Here is a 14,166-nt window from a genome sequence, read left to right as displayed (position 1 = left end):
AACACCTTGTGTCTTAACCTACATGCTTTGCCTTATTTATGAAGGCATTTTTGCATAGTCCACATTATTCGCACAAGAATATATTAAATCTGAATTTGCTGCTTGTGATACTTTCTGCTTAATAAATTACTTGGATTTTTTTTTTATTTTAAAACTGTGACTATTGGCTCCCAAGCCCATGTATGGGGGTGAGGGGGAAAGTGTTAGTTTGTTAGTGGTGCATAATTCTGTGGGAGCTAGGACTCTGTGGTTTTTTGTGGCGCAATGTAGGGCTACTTCCAATTAATGTCAATATTAATTGAAGGACATTGTCAGTAAAACATTTCTCTCCATTTGATCTACATTGAAGTTAACTGATACTGTAATTTTTCTACTCATCTATAAGTAGGCAGTGCGTAACAAATTAAGCAGTAGGATACAATACCTACGTGTTTATTTCTCTGTCTTTGACCAAGTGCCAGGGGAAAGCATGAACGCAGTCCCCCACTACCACAAATTATGCAGTCGAGTTTCCCGCATTTGGGGAAATCGCAGGGGTCATCACACCTGCAGTGGAATGGATGAGCCTGGGAAAACCACTTTCATGATCATAGTATCTCCCCTGCCAATACCTATGTGGTAAGATGCAGCTATAGGCACAGTTGGGATGTATGGTACAGCCAAGTTCTTCTCAAATACCAAAGTCCGAGAATCCCTGCTGGAGAGAGCGGCTTTTTGCCATTTTATATAAAGACTAGGAAAACATGATTGTCATACTTGGAATGGCTTAAAATATTTAATAAATAAGTAACCACTATTTCTACCCTACTGTATTTGTTTGCAGAACCTAAAGGCTTGGCTACACGTGCGAGTTAGAGCACATTAAAGCAGCCCCAGGCGCCCTAGCTCACTACCCGTCCACACTGGCAAGGCACATAGAGCGCTCTGACTCCAGGGCTAGAGCGCTCCTGGTACTCCACCTCAGCGAGATGATTGCATTGGCTGAAACGCACAGGCATCAGTGTGAACGAGGTGTTGCATTACTGCACTCTGATCAGCCTCCGGAAACTTCTCATAATCCCCTTAAGTCAAGTGGCCACTCTTGTCATTGTTTTGGAATCACTGCAGGCATGCCCATACGCTCTTTAAAAGCTCCGTTTCTGACAGCCAGCGTGCTTATCTGCTCCGAGACAAAACAACCATTACTGTGGAATGCTGTATGTGAGAGAGGGAGCAAGGCGGAGGGGAAGGGGGACACAGAGGGGGTTTGCTGCTGTCTGAACTTACAAGACAGCATGCTGACATGCTCTCAGTCCCCCAAAAACCCATTCTCTCTCCCCCCACATACACACAACACACTCCCTGTCACACTCCACTCTACCCCACTCCTCTCATTTGAAAAGCACGTTGCAGCCACTTGCATGCTGGGATAGCTACCACAATGAACCGCTCTCTGTGGCCATTACAAGAGCTGCTAATGTGGCCACGCCAGTGCGCTTGCAGCTGTCAGATTGCAGCGCTTTTCCTACTGCGCTCTATGAAGGCTGGTTTAACTCAAAGTGCTCTACATTTGCAAGTGTAGCCATGCCCATAATGATTTGAGTGTCTACTCCAGTCAGCATTGGGACCGCATTGTACTGGGCACTGCATAGACTAGTAACACTGTCTTGCCCTGAGAAGTTCAACTCTTATTTTGTTACAACACTCTCTGAACTAGACACCTTCAGTCTGCACTACTTAGCCTTCAGTATCACTTAAGATGATGCAACTTCAAATATTTCCTTTTCACTGTGTTTAAATAAACAAATCGTCAAAGGTGTCTAGTTCTGTTTAATAGAGTCTTAGTGTTTGGTGGATTTCCTGCTTCCAAAATGTTCTAGATTAAGAGCCTGAAAGCATCTGTTTATCCATCGACCAAGTTACAGCATGGGTAGTATCGACCCCCTAACGTTTTCCCTTCCTACTCCCCTCTCCACAATGCATTTCCGCCTGGAGTTGGAAGGACTGCTTCTTGGGGCTTACGTGGTAGGGTATTCTCTACACTCCATTCATTCTCCCCAAGCTCAATTTCTTTAGGGTGCCTGTTGTGGAAAATTTTGTGATAAAGGGCTGTTGAGTGGGAACTGGATTGGGACAACCAATTTACATCACATAAACTGAGGATCTATCAGATAGCAGTAATCTTTGGTCATCACTAAACTGGGGAGATTTCAAACTGGCAGCCTAAAGCTGAAAGTCTCAGTACTTAATTCCTAGGGATATGATGATTCCCTATATTGGAAGTGATTTACATATGTATCTGACGGTCTTGTTAGACCTGTATTTGTATAAACTTTGCTGAAAAGAAAGGATATTTAGATGAATGCCAGTATAAAGCAGCAACCATTTTAAATATGTTGGATCCTTTCCATCCATTCCCTTTTCTCCCACCATACCTCTTAACTCTTTCCACTAATCCACAAATATGACAAAAACACACATTTACACAGAAGTACATATGTACATTCTTCAGTACCTTTGTAGTTTTGTTTTCCTTCTCCCGTTCCAATCCCTTAGGATAAGGCAGCTTGAGTTACTCAGTTTGTGCTTTTGTTTATATTTATATTAAAAAAGTGAAAAAATAAGTGGCTACTGCTCGATCAGTGTATCCTCCAATATACAAGGAAATAATTTAATTAAATACAAATTGTAAAAACTTCCCCCCAGCTTCTAAAAGTATAGATAGTACAAAGGTACATGCTTTACTTGTAATTATTCTTACCCCCTTGCCATGGGATGATACAGTCTTCTGTCAGGCTTTGAATAGTCCCTTTGTACAGCTGCCGCATAAGTGGTAGCTTAAATGATGAGAGATGGTTGGGTAAGCACACCTTCCTTAGTGGGACGTGGACTAAAGGGATCCTTGCCATCAGGATTGTTGCATCCTGATATGAGGAAAATTAAATTCACATAAAACACAGTAAATACACCTCTACCCCGATATAAGGTGACCTGATATAACATGAATTCGGATATAACGTGGTAAAGCAGTGCTCCGGGGGGGCAGGGCTGCGCTCTCTGGTGGATCAAAGCAAGTTCGATATAACGCGGTAAGATTTTTTTGGCTCCTGAGGACAGCGTTATATCGAGGTAGAGGTGTACTAAGCAGTTGAAGCAAGTCAAAACTTTATCTATAGTTTAACTTCTAAGGTTTAAATACTGGAAACGTGTAACTATTCACCTGAGTAAAATTACCTTTGTATAAGTGTTTGCAGGATTGGTGGTTAAGGGACCTACCATTCCCACCACTCCAGCCTTTGCTTTCAGTCCCGTCCATGTATTGTGGCCTCATCTAATCACATCCTGGATAAAGCACCAAACCACTCCACTTCATGTTTTATTATGTTGTTTGCTTATTTATACAGTTTAACACCATGCTGTGCTTAAAGTTTCAGTCTACTACATAGTATATGCAATGGATAAAGCCTAAATGGAGCCTGAATCCACCAAAACCTTGGACTTTTCTGCCTAAGACCAGGAGTGAAATCCTGATCCCGTTGAAATTCATGGCAAAACCCACCCATTAATTTCAGTGGGGCTAGCATTTCATCTCAGGTGATTGTACTTAGCAGCAGCCTTTGTGGTGCCTTTGAAACCATGTTTGTGACTGCAATGCCCCTTTTGAAATAAAGGGCTTGGATCTGCTTAATCTACCTATTTTATACCATGAACAATTGAAATGAAAGGATACATAAAAAGATCGTTGACCTGCTTCTTGTCATACCAAACATCCCTAGTACCATTACCCTCTCCTGGTTTATTTTTTTCAGAGATCCTCCGTTTCTACTCTGTTCTTGACCCAAAGGAATTGGATAAGCAGCCAAGAGTACTTTGTGGCATATAACATGTCTGTGAAAATGAACAATCCATCATTCCCCACCCACCAGAAATGGAATGCCTTTGCTTTTTGAATCTGGCACCTTTTCCATTTAACAGATAACTAATATATGTGGATCTTGATTGGATTCACAGCCTAAGTTCCCTCTAAGCTGCGCGACTGCCCCGGACCTGCCGCGGGAGAGGTGCCCCGGCCCTGGCCCCAATCCAGCCCGCCCCGGAGCTGCCATGGCGGTGAGAGGCGCCTCTCCCCCCCAAACCAGGTGCTGCTGCGGGGAGAGAGAGCTGGGGGGAGTCCTCTCTCCCCAGCGTAGACCCAGGGCAGCCTGCACCCCAAACCCCTTGTCCCCGGCCCCATCCCAGAGCCCACATCTCCAGCCGGAGCTCTCACCCCCCCTTAACCCCAGCCCGGAGCTGCCTCCCGTACCCTGAACCCCTTATTTCTGACCCCACCCTGGAACCCGCACCCCCAGCCAGAGCCCTCACCCCCTGTACCCCAATTCTCTGCCCCAGCCCTGAGCCCCCTCCCACACTCCGAACCCCTCGGCCCCATCCCCGCCACATGAATTTTGTCACACATCACCTCCATAGTGGTGCACATAACACAATTCATTCTGTACATGCGTGGGGAAAAATTAGAGGGAACGCTTTGCTTACTCTGTATTTTATATTGGCATTGAAGTTGCAATAAGCATATTTTACCCAAGAAAAATACCATGAGTAAACTCTAGTAGAATGATAGGAATTTAAAAAAAAAAAAAAAAAGTAAGGATAGACAATACTGTGCAAGTATTTTAAATATCTCATATGGAACAACAGTCTATCTTGGCCATTTTAGCCTCTGATTAACTTTTTTACTCTTATCTCTCCCCTGTAATCCACCACTCTCTTATTTCTCCCCAGTCCTTCAGCCTCTTGTAATATCCTGACAGCATTCCTACAGTGTCCTGTAAAGCCCATTAGCCCCTTCCTTGCCCCGAAGAAGAGCTCTGTGTAAGCTCAAAAGCTTGTCTCTTTTATTGGACCAACAGAAGTTGGTCCAATAAAAAAATATTATCTTATCCATCTTGTCTCCTTCCCACAACATTCCCAAAGCACCTGAACTCCTCTCTGGCTGCGGAGTAAACCTGAAAGGCTATAGAAGCGTGTAGAGCGCCCACAAAGACCCTTAGCTCTCCTCTTAGCATCCAGTACCAGCAAAGTCCTTCAGCCCCCTTTTTGTGGGTATCTTTCTTCCTTCAGAAGACATTGCCATGACAAAGGGTATCTGTAATGCTTCTCCCATAGGCGTACTAGGCATAGAGAAGGGCGAGAAGGCAGCCAGCAGAGAAGGTGGAGGGAGGAGCTGCTGCCATGTTGGAAAGGTGTCAGTCACATGGTCTGGTCAATGCCCCAGCCTGTGACCAGTATCCTGGAAGTGACCCAGTCATTGGGTTTACTACTCACTGTTGTGACGCCTCCATGTGGCCGGGGATTAGTTTTCGACCAGTCTGATGCCCCTTCCTTTAGTCGCTCACGCTGTGTCTCTCCTTCTCTTTATTTGGACTCGATTGATCCCTCTCCGTAACTCCCCCTATGTCTGGTTTCACTAGGTCATTATCGTTTTCCTATTCTGAGGTATCAAAGTCCCTCTAAACTATCTGTCTCAGGAAGTCTTTCTTTCTATTGCCCAGATTGTACCCTTCCCCAGTGGCTGGTAGGGGAACCCAGGCTCCCCTTGTACTCCGGGTTCCAGCCCAGGGACCCTATGTCTAACAACCATGATTTGCTCCAGCTCTCAGACCCTGTTGCTATCTCCCTGAACTTCTTCACTACCGTCTGGCCTATCCCTTGGTTACCAGTGAAAGAGTGGTAACCATTTCAAATGTAGCACATTTAAGTATAGCTATCAACTAAAAGTGTATACCATTCATACTAGCTATCTGCTTCAGTGGTCTGAAAGCTTAGACATCCATTTCTAACTACTGTACTTGCTCTGAGTTTGATGTTGAAGGTGGAGAGAGGAAGTCTGTGTGGTGTAGGTGGTAGATGTGGAAGTAATATGGAGAAGGTGAAATATAGGGTCATAGGTTGTTTGGTAAGTGAATAAGGGTATGTTTACACTACAAAATTAGGTCAATTTTATAGAAGTGGATCTTTAGAAATCGATTTTATACAGTCGATTGTGAACGTCCCCACTAAGCGCATTAAGTCATCAGAATGCGTCCTCAATACCGTGGCTAGCATCAAATCATGGAGCTGTGCACTGTGAGTAGCTATCCCACAGTTCCTGCAGTCTCCGCCGCCCATTGGAATTCTGGGTTAAGCTCCCAATGCCTGATGGGGCAAAAACATTGTCGCGGGTGGTTTTGGGTACATGTCGTCAGTCTCCCCTCCTGCCGTGAAAGCAACGGCAGACAATTGTTTCACGCCTTTTTCCCTGGTTACCCATGCAGACACCATAGCATGGCAAGCATGGAGCCCACTCAGCTCACCGCTGCTGTTGTGAGCATTGTAAACACCTCATGCATTATCCTGCAGTATGTGCAGAGCCTGGCTAAGAGACGCTAGCATGAGGACGATTGTGAGGAGGACATGGACACAGACATTCCTGAAAGCACAGGCTGTGGCAGTTGGGACATCATGTTGGCAGTGGGGCTGGTTGATACAGTGGAACACCAATTTTGGGCCCGGCAAACAAGCACAGACTGGAGGGACTGCAGAGTGTTGCAGGTATGGGATGATTCACAGTGGCTGCGAAACTTTCGCATGCGTAAGGCCACTTTCCTTGAACTTTGTGACTTGCTTTCCCCCACCCTGAAGCGCAGGATTACCAAGATGAGAGCTGCCCTGACAGTTGAGAAGCGAGTGGCGATAGCCCTGTGGAAGCTTGCAATGCCTGACTGCTACGGGTCACTCGGGAATCAATTTAGAGTGGGCAAAGCTACTGTGGGGACTGCTGTGATCCAAGTAGCCAATGCAATCACTGATGTTCTGTTATCAAGGGTAGTGACTCTGGGAAATGTGCAGGTCATACTGTATGGCTTTGTTGCAATGGGGTTCCCTAACTGTGGTGGGGCAATAGACGGAGCCCATATCCCTATCTTGGCACCGGACCACCTTGCCAACCAGTACGTAAACTGCAAGGGGTACTTCTCAATGGTGCTGCAAGCACTGGTGGATCATAAGGAACCTTTCACCGACATCAACGTGGGATGGCAGGGAAAGGTGCATGATGCTCACATCTTTTAGGAACTCTGGGTTGTTCGAGCAGCTGCAAGAAGGGACTTATTTCCCAGACCAGAAAATTACTGTTGGGGATGTTGAAATGCCAATAGTTATCCTTGGGGACCCAGCCTACCCCTTGCTCCCGTGGATCATGAAGTGCACAGGCAGCCTGGACAGTAGTAAGGAGCAGTTCAACTATAGGCTGAGCTAGTGCAGAATGGTGGTAGAATGTGCCTTTGGACGTTTAAAAGCTCGCTGGTGCTGTTTGCTGACTAGGTTAGACCTCAGTGCAACCAATGTTCCCATTGTTGTTGCTGCTTACTGTGTGCTCCATAATATCTGTGAGAGTAAGGGGGAGATGTTTATGGCGGGGTGGGAGGTTGAGGCAAATAGCCTGGTGGCCAATTTTGAGCAGCCAGACACTGGGGCGATTAAAAGAGCACAGCTAGGCGCGCTGCGCATCAGAGAGGCTTTGAAAACCAGTTTCATGACTGGCCAGGCTATGGTGTGACAGTTGTGTGCGTTTTCTCCTTGATGCAAACCCGCCCCCTTTGTTGATTTTAATTCCCTGTAAGCTAACCACCCTTCCCCCCTTCGATCACAGCTGGCAACGGAAATAAAATAACTATTATTTTGAAACCATGCATTCTTTCTTTCTTAATTACAAAATAAAGTGAGATAACTGACAAGGTAGCCTGGGTGAGGTGGGGTGGGGGAGGAGGGAAGGACATGGCCACATTGCTTATTGTAGCCACACTACAAATCAGTACTGTTTGAATGACAGCCTTCTGTTGCTTGGGCCATCCTCTGGAGTGGCTGGGTGCCCGGAGCCTCCCCCCCTGCGTTCTTGAGCATCTGAGTGAAGAGGATATGGAACTTGAGGAGGAGGGCAGGCAGTTATACAATGGATGCAGGGTGGGTCTGTGCACTTGTTGGCTTTCGTGCAGCTCCACCAGACGCCTCATCATGTCCGTTTGCTCCTCCATTAGCCTCAGCATCGCCTCCTGCCTCTGCTCATCGCGCTCACTTAATGCTTTCCTGGCCTCTGCCACTGAATGCCTCCATGCATTAAGCTGTTCTCTATCAGTGCGGGAGGACTGCATGAGCTCAGAAAACATGTCATCACGAGTGCAGTTTTTTTGTCTTCTAATCTGTGATAATCTCAGGGACAGAGATGATAAGGGGGAGCATAGAAACATTTGCACCTGCGGGGGAATAAAACGGGAGAGTAAAATTTAAGATCATTTATTTTTGAGAAGAAAAGGGAGACTTTCACAGTGAATCAAGCAATTCACAGCAGACAGCACATGTACTTTAGGTACAAGATTGCATTTTGCCTTTTATATTGAGCACCTGCCAGTATGGTGACACATCACACACGGCTGGGCAACAGAATTTGGTTTCCAGGCGGCCATGGTAAGCCAAAGGGTACATGGGGTTGTCTTCTTACGCCTTCATAATATGTGGGAATGGTTTCAAACTGCAGCACCCTCCTTTCCCATAGCAAGCAATGCTGGTTGGGTTTCACATTTAAAAGGAGGGGCTGCAGTTTTCAGGTGGATGTGCAGCACACACCTTCCCCCACCTCACCGTGTGGCTATTCTCTGGGATGATCCCTTCACCCCTCCCCCCACCATGTGGCTATTCTCCTGGATGATCCCTTTTAGCCAAGCCAAACAGCCCAGCATGAACGGGGTCCTTTTACTGTTCCCTTACAAAAATTCCCCTATTTCAACCAGGTGACCATGAATGATATCACTCTCTTGAGGCTAACACAGAAAGATATAAACCAAATGTTGCTTGAATGCGACCAAAACCCAGGACCACTCACTGCCATGCTTTGTGCTGCAATGATTCCAGACTACTTGCTACTGGCTTGGCATGGTAAAGTGTCCTACCGTGAAAGACGAAATAAGGCAGCCCTCCCCATAAACCTTCTGCAAAGGCTTTCAGAGTACCTCCAGGAGAGCTTCATGGAGATGTCCCTGGAGGATTCCCGCTCCATCCCCAGACACGTTAACAGACTTTTCCAGTCGATGTACTGGCCGCGAATGCATCCCAATTCTTCAGGGCAAATCAAACATTAAACACAATTGCTTTTAAACCCTGTACTGTAGTTAGAAATATGCACTCACCAGAGGTACCTTCTCCGGCTTCAGGGTCGGGGATCCCGCCTTGGGAGGATACTGGCTCCAGGGTGATGAAAAGGTCCTGGCTGCCGGGGAGAACGGATTCACTGCTTGCCTGCTGTTCATTCTCCTCCTCCTCCTTCTCTCTGTTGCATGAGACTCTCCCCTTGCAGGTGTCCACAGACAGTGATGGGGTAGTGGTAGGGTCCCCCCTAGAATGCCATGCAGCTGATCATAAAAGCGGGATGTATGGGGCTCTGACCTGGAGCGACCATTTGCCTCCTTTGTCTTTTGGTAGGCTTGCCTGAGCTCCTTAACTTTCACGCGGCACTGCTGTGTGTCCCTGTTGTAGCCTCTCTCCACCATGCCCTGTGCGATTTTGGCATATATATTAGCATTTCTTCTTTTTGATTGGAGTTCAGCCTGCACAGATTCTTCTCCCCATACAGCAATCAGATCCAGGGTCTCCCTTTCAGTCCATGCTGGAGCTGGTTTGGGGGGACAGCATGGTCACCTGTGCTGCTGAGCTCACCACACTGACCAAACAGGAAATGAAATTTGAAATTTCCCGGGGCTTTTTCTGTGTACCTGGCTAATGCATCGGAGTTCAAAGTGCTGTCCAGAGTGGTCACATTGGAGCACTCTGGGATAGCTCCCGGAGGCCAATGCCGTCAAATTGCATCTGCACTACCCAAATTCGACCCAGCAAGGTCGATTTTAGCGCTACTCCCCTTGCCGGGGAGGGGGGAGTACAGAAGTCAATTTTAAGAGCCCTTTAGGTCGACGGAACAGGGTTGGTTGTGTAGATGCATGCATTTTAAAATAGACCTAACGCAGCTAAATTCGACCTAATCCCGAAGTGTAGACCAGGGCAAGAGATATTAATAAATTATAGCAGTTATTCAGGTGGCCCAGTGGTTGGGACTTTCAAAAGTGCTTAGCTTTTGACCTTACTCTGCTTTCATTCAAGCCAATGGGAGCACAGTTAGGCAAATGCAAAGAGCTTTGAAAATCTCACCATAAATAACTAAAAATCATGATAGCTTTCTCTCCAGACTTCTGAGGGTTTTTCAAGATGTTAGTGAAGCAAAGGGACCTCGGACAGCATCTCTTTATCAACCACCTCCTTCCTGTGACCACTACATTTGTGCTTTTGTATGTGTTATACACCGATGAGTTCTCTTAGGAAAGTAATTGAAAATAATTTTAAAATATTTGTTGGAAAAATTTGTACTGAAGATTTTTAGATCAAATTTCTGTTACAGGTTAATGCTACATTAGAAGTATTAAATTGCTATCAAATACAGTCCACACTGAAGAAATAGAAACAAATGTTTTATAGCAAATATTACAATTTTAAGCTTCCTTATGGTGCAATGCTTTCCACAGAGGTGTTTTTTTTTTTTTTTTTTTTTTAAGACTCAAATTCACATTTCCAGCTCTCTTGCTCCTAAATTCCTCAGGATTTGAAACCCGATTATAACCTTATTCTTTGCCTTTCAAGAACATCACACACAGAGCGGGGTTTTACTTAAATATTTTAAACAAGTTTCTGGAACCATACTTCAGTGCCATAATTTTTGGAGTACATGAACTGCAGTTTCCATGAATATCTCATTATTTTCTTTATCTCTGTTTAAGACCACTCCACCTTACTTAACAGGTATACATTTTAATCCCCAGTTTTACAGTTGGTTGATGTAGGTCTCATTGGAGATGAGATTTCATTGCTCTACAAAGCATCTAGACTATCAAATAATTCTGTAACTGAATTATTTTCATTCTAATTCTTTTAACCTCACTTAATTTATAAGAAAATATTAAGTTATTTTGGGGCAGTCTTTATTTGTGTTTTGTACAGCCGTGAGCACACTGGCACTTGACTGATCATAATGAGATGCTCAGCAATGGAGTTCTTCAGCTGCAGTATGTTTATCTTACATGTGTTGAAACGCTGCCAAAATAAGACTAATAAGTTAAATTTTGTAGATTCTTTGTAACTTCCAAGAGATTTTTCAGTTTAATGTGACCAAAAATCAGTACTTAATAGGTTGTTATAGTGGAGTAGTAATTTTATTACTCAAGTCTCTTGGTAAGGCTCTGGTCAGGTTGGGACCTCATTGTGGTAGGCACTTTACAAGCACAGGTACACATGATCTCTGTCCTATAGATTTTTTTTCAGTCAAACTAGTAGAAGATGCGACCAGAGTGAGTAACAAATAGGACAGAAAGCTGAGGTTACCAAAATTACATAGTGTGGTTTATATAGGCTAACAATGTGTTGAACTTGATCATTTACAATATTTTTAGTTTTTCACTTTAAAAGTTCCCTGTCAAACCGTGAGTCCCTGTTTCCATTAAAACTTTTACCCCATCTTCCAGTATACCAGAAAAAGAGACATTAGGCTTTCTGCCTATTGTACATTTTCCCTGCCTCCCATCCATCGAGGCTATTCACAACTTCCCTTGGACCTAGTATTTTATTATTTCCTGGGGGGAAGGGAGATCCCCCACAATGCCTGACCCACTTAGGCATTAGTCTGCTAGGCGATTCTCTCTGCGCAGTTCAGGGGCTTGATCCCTGCAAGCGTAAGAGGACAGAGGGACCGATCACTTGTAAAGCATATAGTCTGATTTTTCCAGTAGTCCAATGGTGTGAAGATGCCAGAGAGGCAGGGGTGAAAGTAAAGTCGAAGACTTACCACTACGGGGGCCAGCTCTGGCCCCGGAAGAGGCAGGGTCTCGGGTGGGAGGGGCAGGTCTGGGGATCAGTGTCCCCCAGCCAGCCCTTCCATGCTGCCTGGCCCATGCCACCCAGGGCTCCAGTAGCGATTTAAAGGGCCCAGGGCTCCGGCCACTGCCCCAGTAGTAGCAGCGGCAGCCAGAGCCCCGGGCCCTTTTAAATCGCCAGCCCCGGGGCAGCTGCTCCTTTTGCCCTCCCCCATTGGCGTCCCGGCGGGGGGGCTAACAGGGCAATGACATTGAAGCGCTGCTACGGCAGCAGTTTAAGCAGGGTCCTTAAAGCACTGCCACGGCAACGCTTTAAAGTCAGCTGGGTACAGGCCGGTGCTAGCGGCCACTTTTTACCAGTGTGCCGTACCGCCCTGTACCACCTTACTTTCACCCCTCCAGAGAGGGGCCTGTTACCATACTTTATCTCTCCCAACATAGGGTTACCATATCTAATAAATAAAAAAAGAGGACCCTCCACGGGCCCCGCCCATTTCCGCAGCCCCACCCCAACTCCGCCCCTTCCCCGCCCTAACTCCGCCCCCTCCTCCCTTCCACTCCCAGCCACGCGGAAAGGGCTGCCCGAGCGCTACCGGCTTCACGGTTTGCCGGGCAGCCCCCAGACCCTGCGCCCCCGGCTGGCGCTTCCCCAGCGCAGCTGGAGCCCGGGAGGGGAAGCGCCCAGCCGGGGGCGCAGGGTCTGGAGGCTGCCCGGCAAACCGTGAAGCCGGTAGCGCTTGGGCTTCGGGCAGCCCCCTTGCCTCCGGACCCTGCGCCCCCAGCCGGGCACTTCCCCTCCCGGGCTCCGGCGGCGCAGGGTCCGGAGGCATAGGGGCTGCCCGAAGCCTGTAGCGCTCGGGCAGCCTGGCTCTTAAACAGAGCCGAAGAGTCTAGGAGGAGCAGAGCCGCCATAGCCGGAGGCTCTGCTTCTCCCCGACTCTTCGGCTCAGTTTAAGAGCCGATCTGCCCTAGCGCTACCAGCTTCGGGCAGCCCCTATGCCTCCGGACCCTGCGCCGCCGGAGCCCGGGAGGGGAAGTGCCCGGCTGGCGGGAGGGGAAGTGCCCGGCCGGCGGATGGGGTCCGGAGGCAAGGGGGCTGCCTGAAGCCCATAGCGCTCGGGCAGCTCGGCTCTTAAACAGAGCCGAAGAGTCAGGGGAGGAGCAGAGCCGCCATTTTCCCGGACATGTTCGGCTTTTTGGCAATTCCCCCCGGACAGGGGTTTGAGTGCCAAAAAGCCGGACATGTCCGGGAAAAAGAGGATGTATGGTAACCCTATCCCAACAGCCAGTCCACCAATCCCAAATAATAGCTCAGATTCTTAGTGCTGTCAACTCTCTCAATTTTATTATTGCAATTTTTGCAAAAGTTGGTACTCTTCTTAAAGCTCCAGGTGCTGGAAGCATATGATTTGGTGAAAGTCTGCTTTACTTTTTTTTAAAAGTAAGTTTCTAGTCCTCATTCATAGAAGAAAAACTTAAAAACATGACTTGAGTGTATTCTAAGGGCTCAGGTATCAGAAAGCAAATAAATGAACCCCCAGGTTTTGAAAAAAATATAATTTTTAAGATGATCCCATGATGTTTTTAAAAATGCTTGGAGTTGGCAGTACTGGCTGGATCTGGTGATGTACTTGGGCCTCCTGAGCTGCAAAAATATGGTCCTGTTTCTGTTGGGAGGGGGCTTGCCTAGGCCCCTTGCCCTGCACCTTCGGGCAACCACTGATGTTGCTGAGTAATACTCAGGCAGTTACTAACTTGGGAAGTTTTTTATTCAAATTTATGATATAGTGTTTAAAACTAATGTATATAGAAAGCTTATTACTCATAATCCATAAATATGTATTATACTTTCATTTTAATATCCTAGGAAACAATTTGGCTATCATTGTACATGAGCCAAGATATAGTAACATTGTTTTCAACAGTGTATGTAGCGTTGGAGCATTTTAATAGATTGTCATACTCTGGATTTTTGTAGTGCTTTTCCTCTAAGATATCAAAGTGCTTTACCCTATTAAGCCTCTCTTCACTCGGGGAGATAGTTAACAAATATGTATGGAAAGGAATCACTTGACACACCCAGAGGTGAAATACAGCATTTGTATGGCAGTTTACAGCAACAATTACAACAGTTTAAGACAGGAAGTGTAGAATAACATTGTATCCAGATGAAACTGTAAAATATCCGAAGAACTGGTTTTATGCAGTTGGCAATACGTTGTTAGCCAGAACATTGTGGCTAACA

At 46.4% G+C, this 14,166-nt stretch overlaps 1 protein-coding gene and 1 non-coding gene across 16 annotated transcripts in view; one reads left to right on the top strand and one right to left on the bottom strand.

The window, feature by feature from the left end:
* Positions 1 to 14,166, top strand: part of DISP1 (dispatched RND transporter family member 1) — a 198,634-nt gene that overhangs the window by 115,851 nt on the left and 68,617 nt on the right. The gene's annotated exons all lie outside the window — the stretch shown is intronic.
* Positions 459 to 615, bottom strand: LOC135982703 (U1 spliceosomal RNA). Its single transcript, XR_010600260.1, has one exon. It is a non-coding gene; the product is annotated as a U1 spliceosomal RNA (small nuclear RNA).

The sequence above is a fragment of the Chrysemys picta genome, chromosome 3 (assembly GCF_011386835.1).
Source record: "Chrysemys picta bellii isolate R12L10 chromosome 3, ASM1138683v2, whole genome shotgun sequence".
In the NCBI taxonomy this organism is placed as follows: domain Eukaryota; kingdom Metazoa; phylum Chordata; order Testudines; family Emydidae; genus Chrysemys; species Chrysemys picta.
Note: the sequence above shows the minus strand (reverse complement) of the source record. Positions and strands in the feature narration are given on the sequence as shown.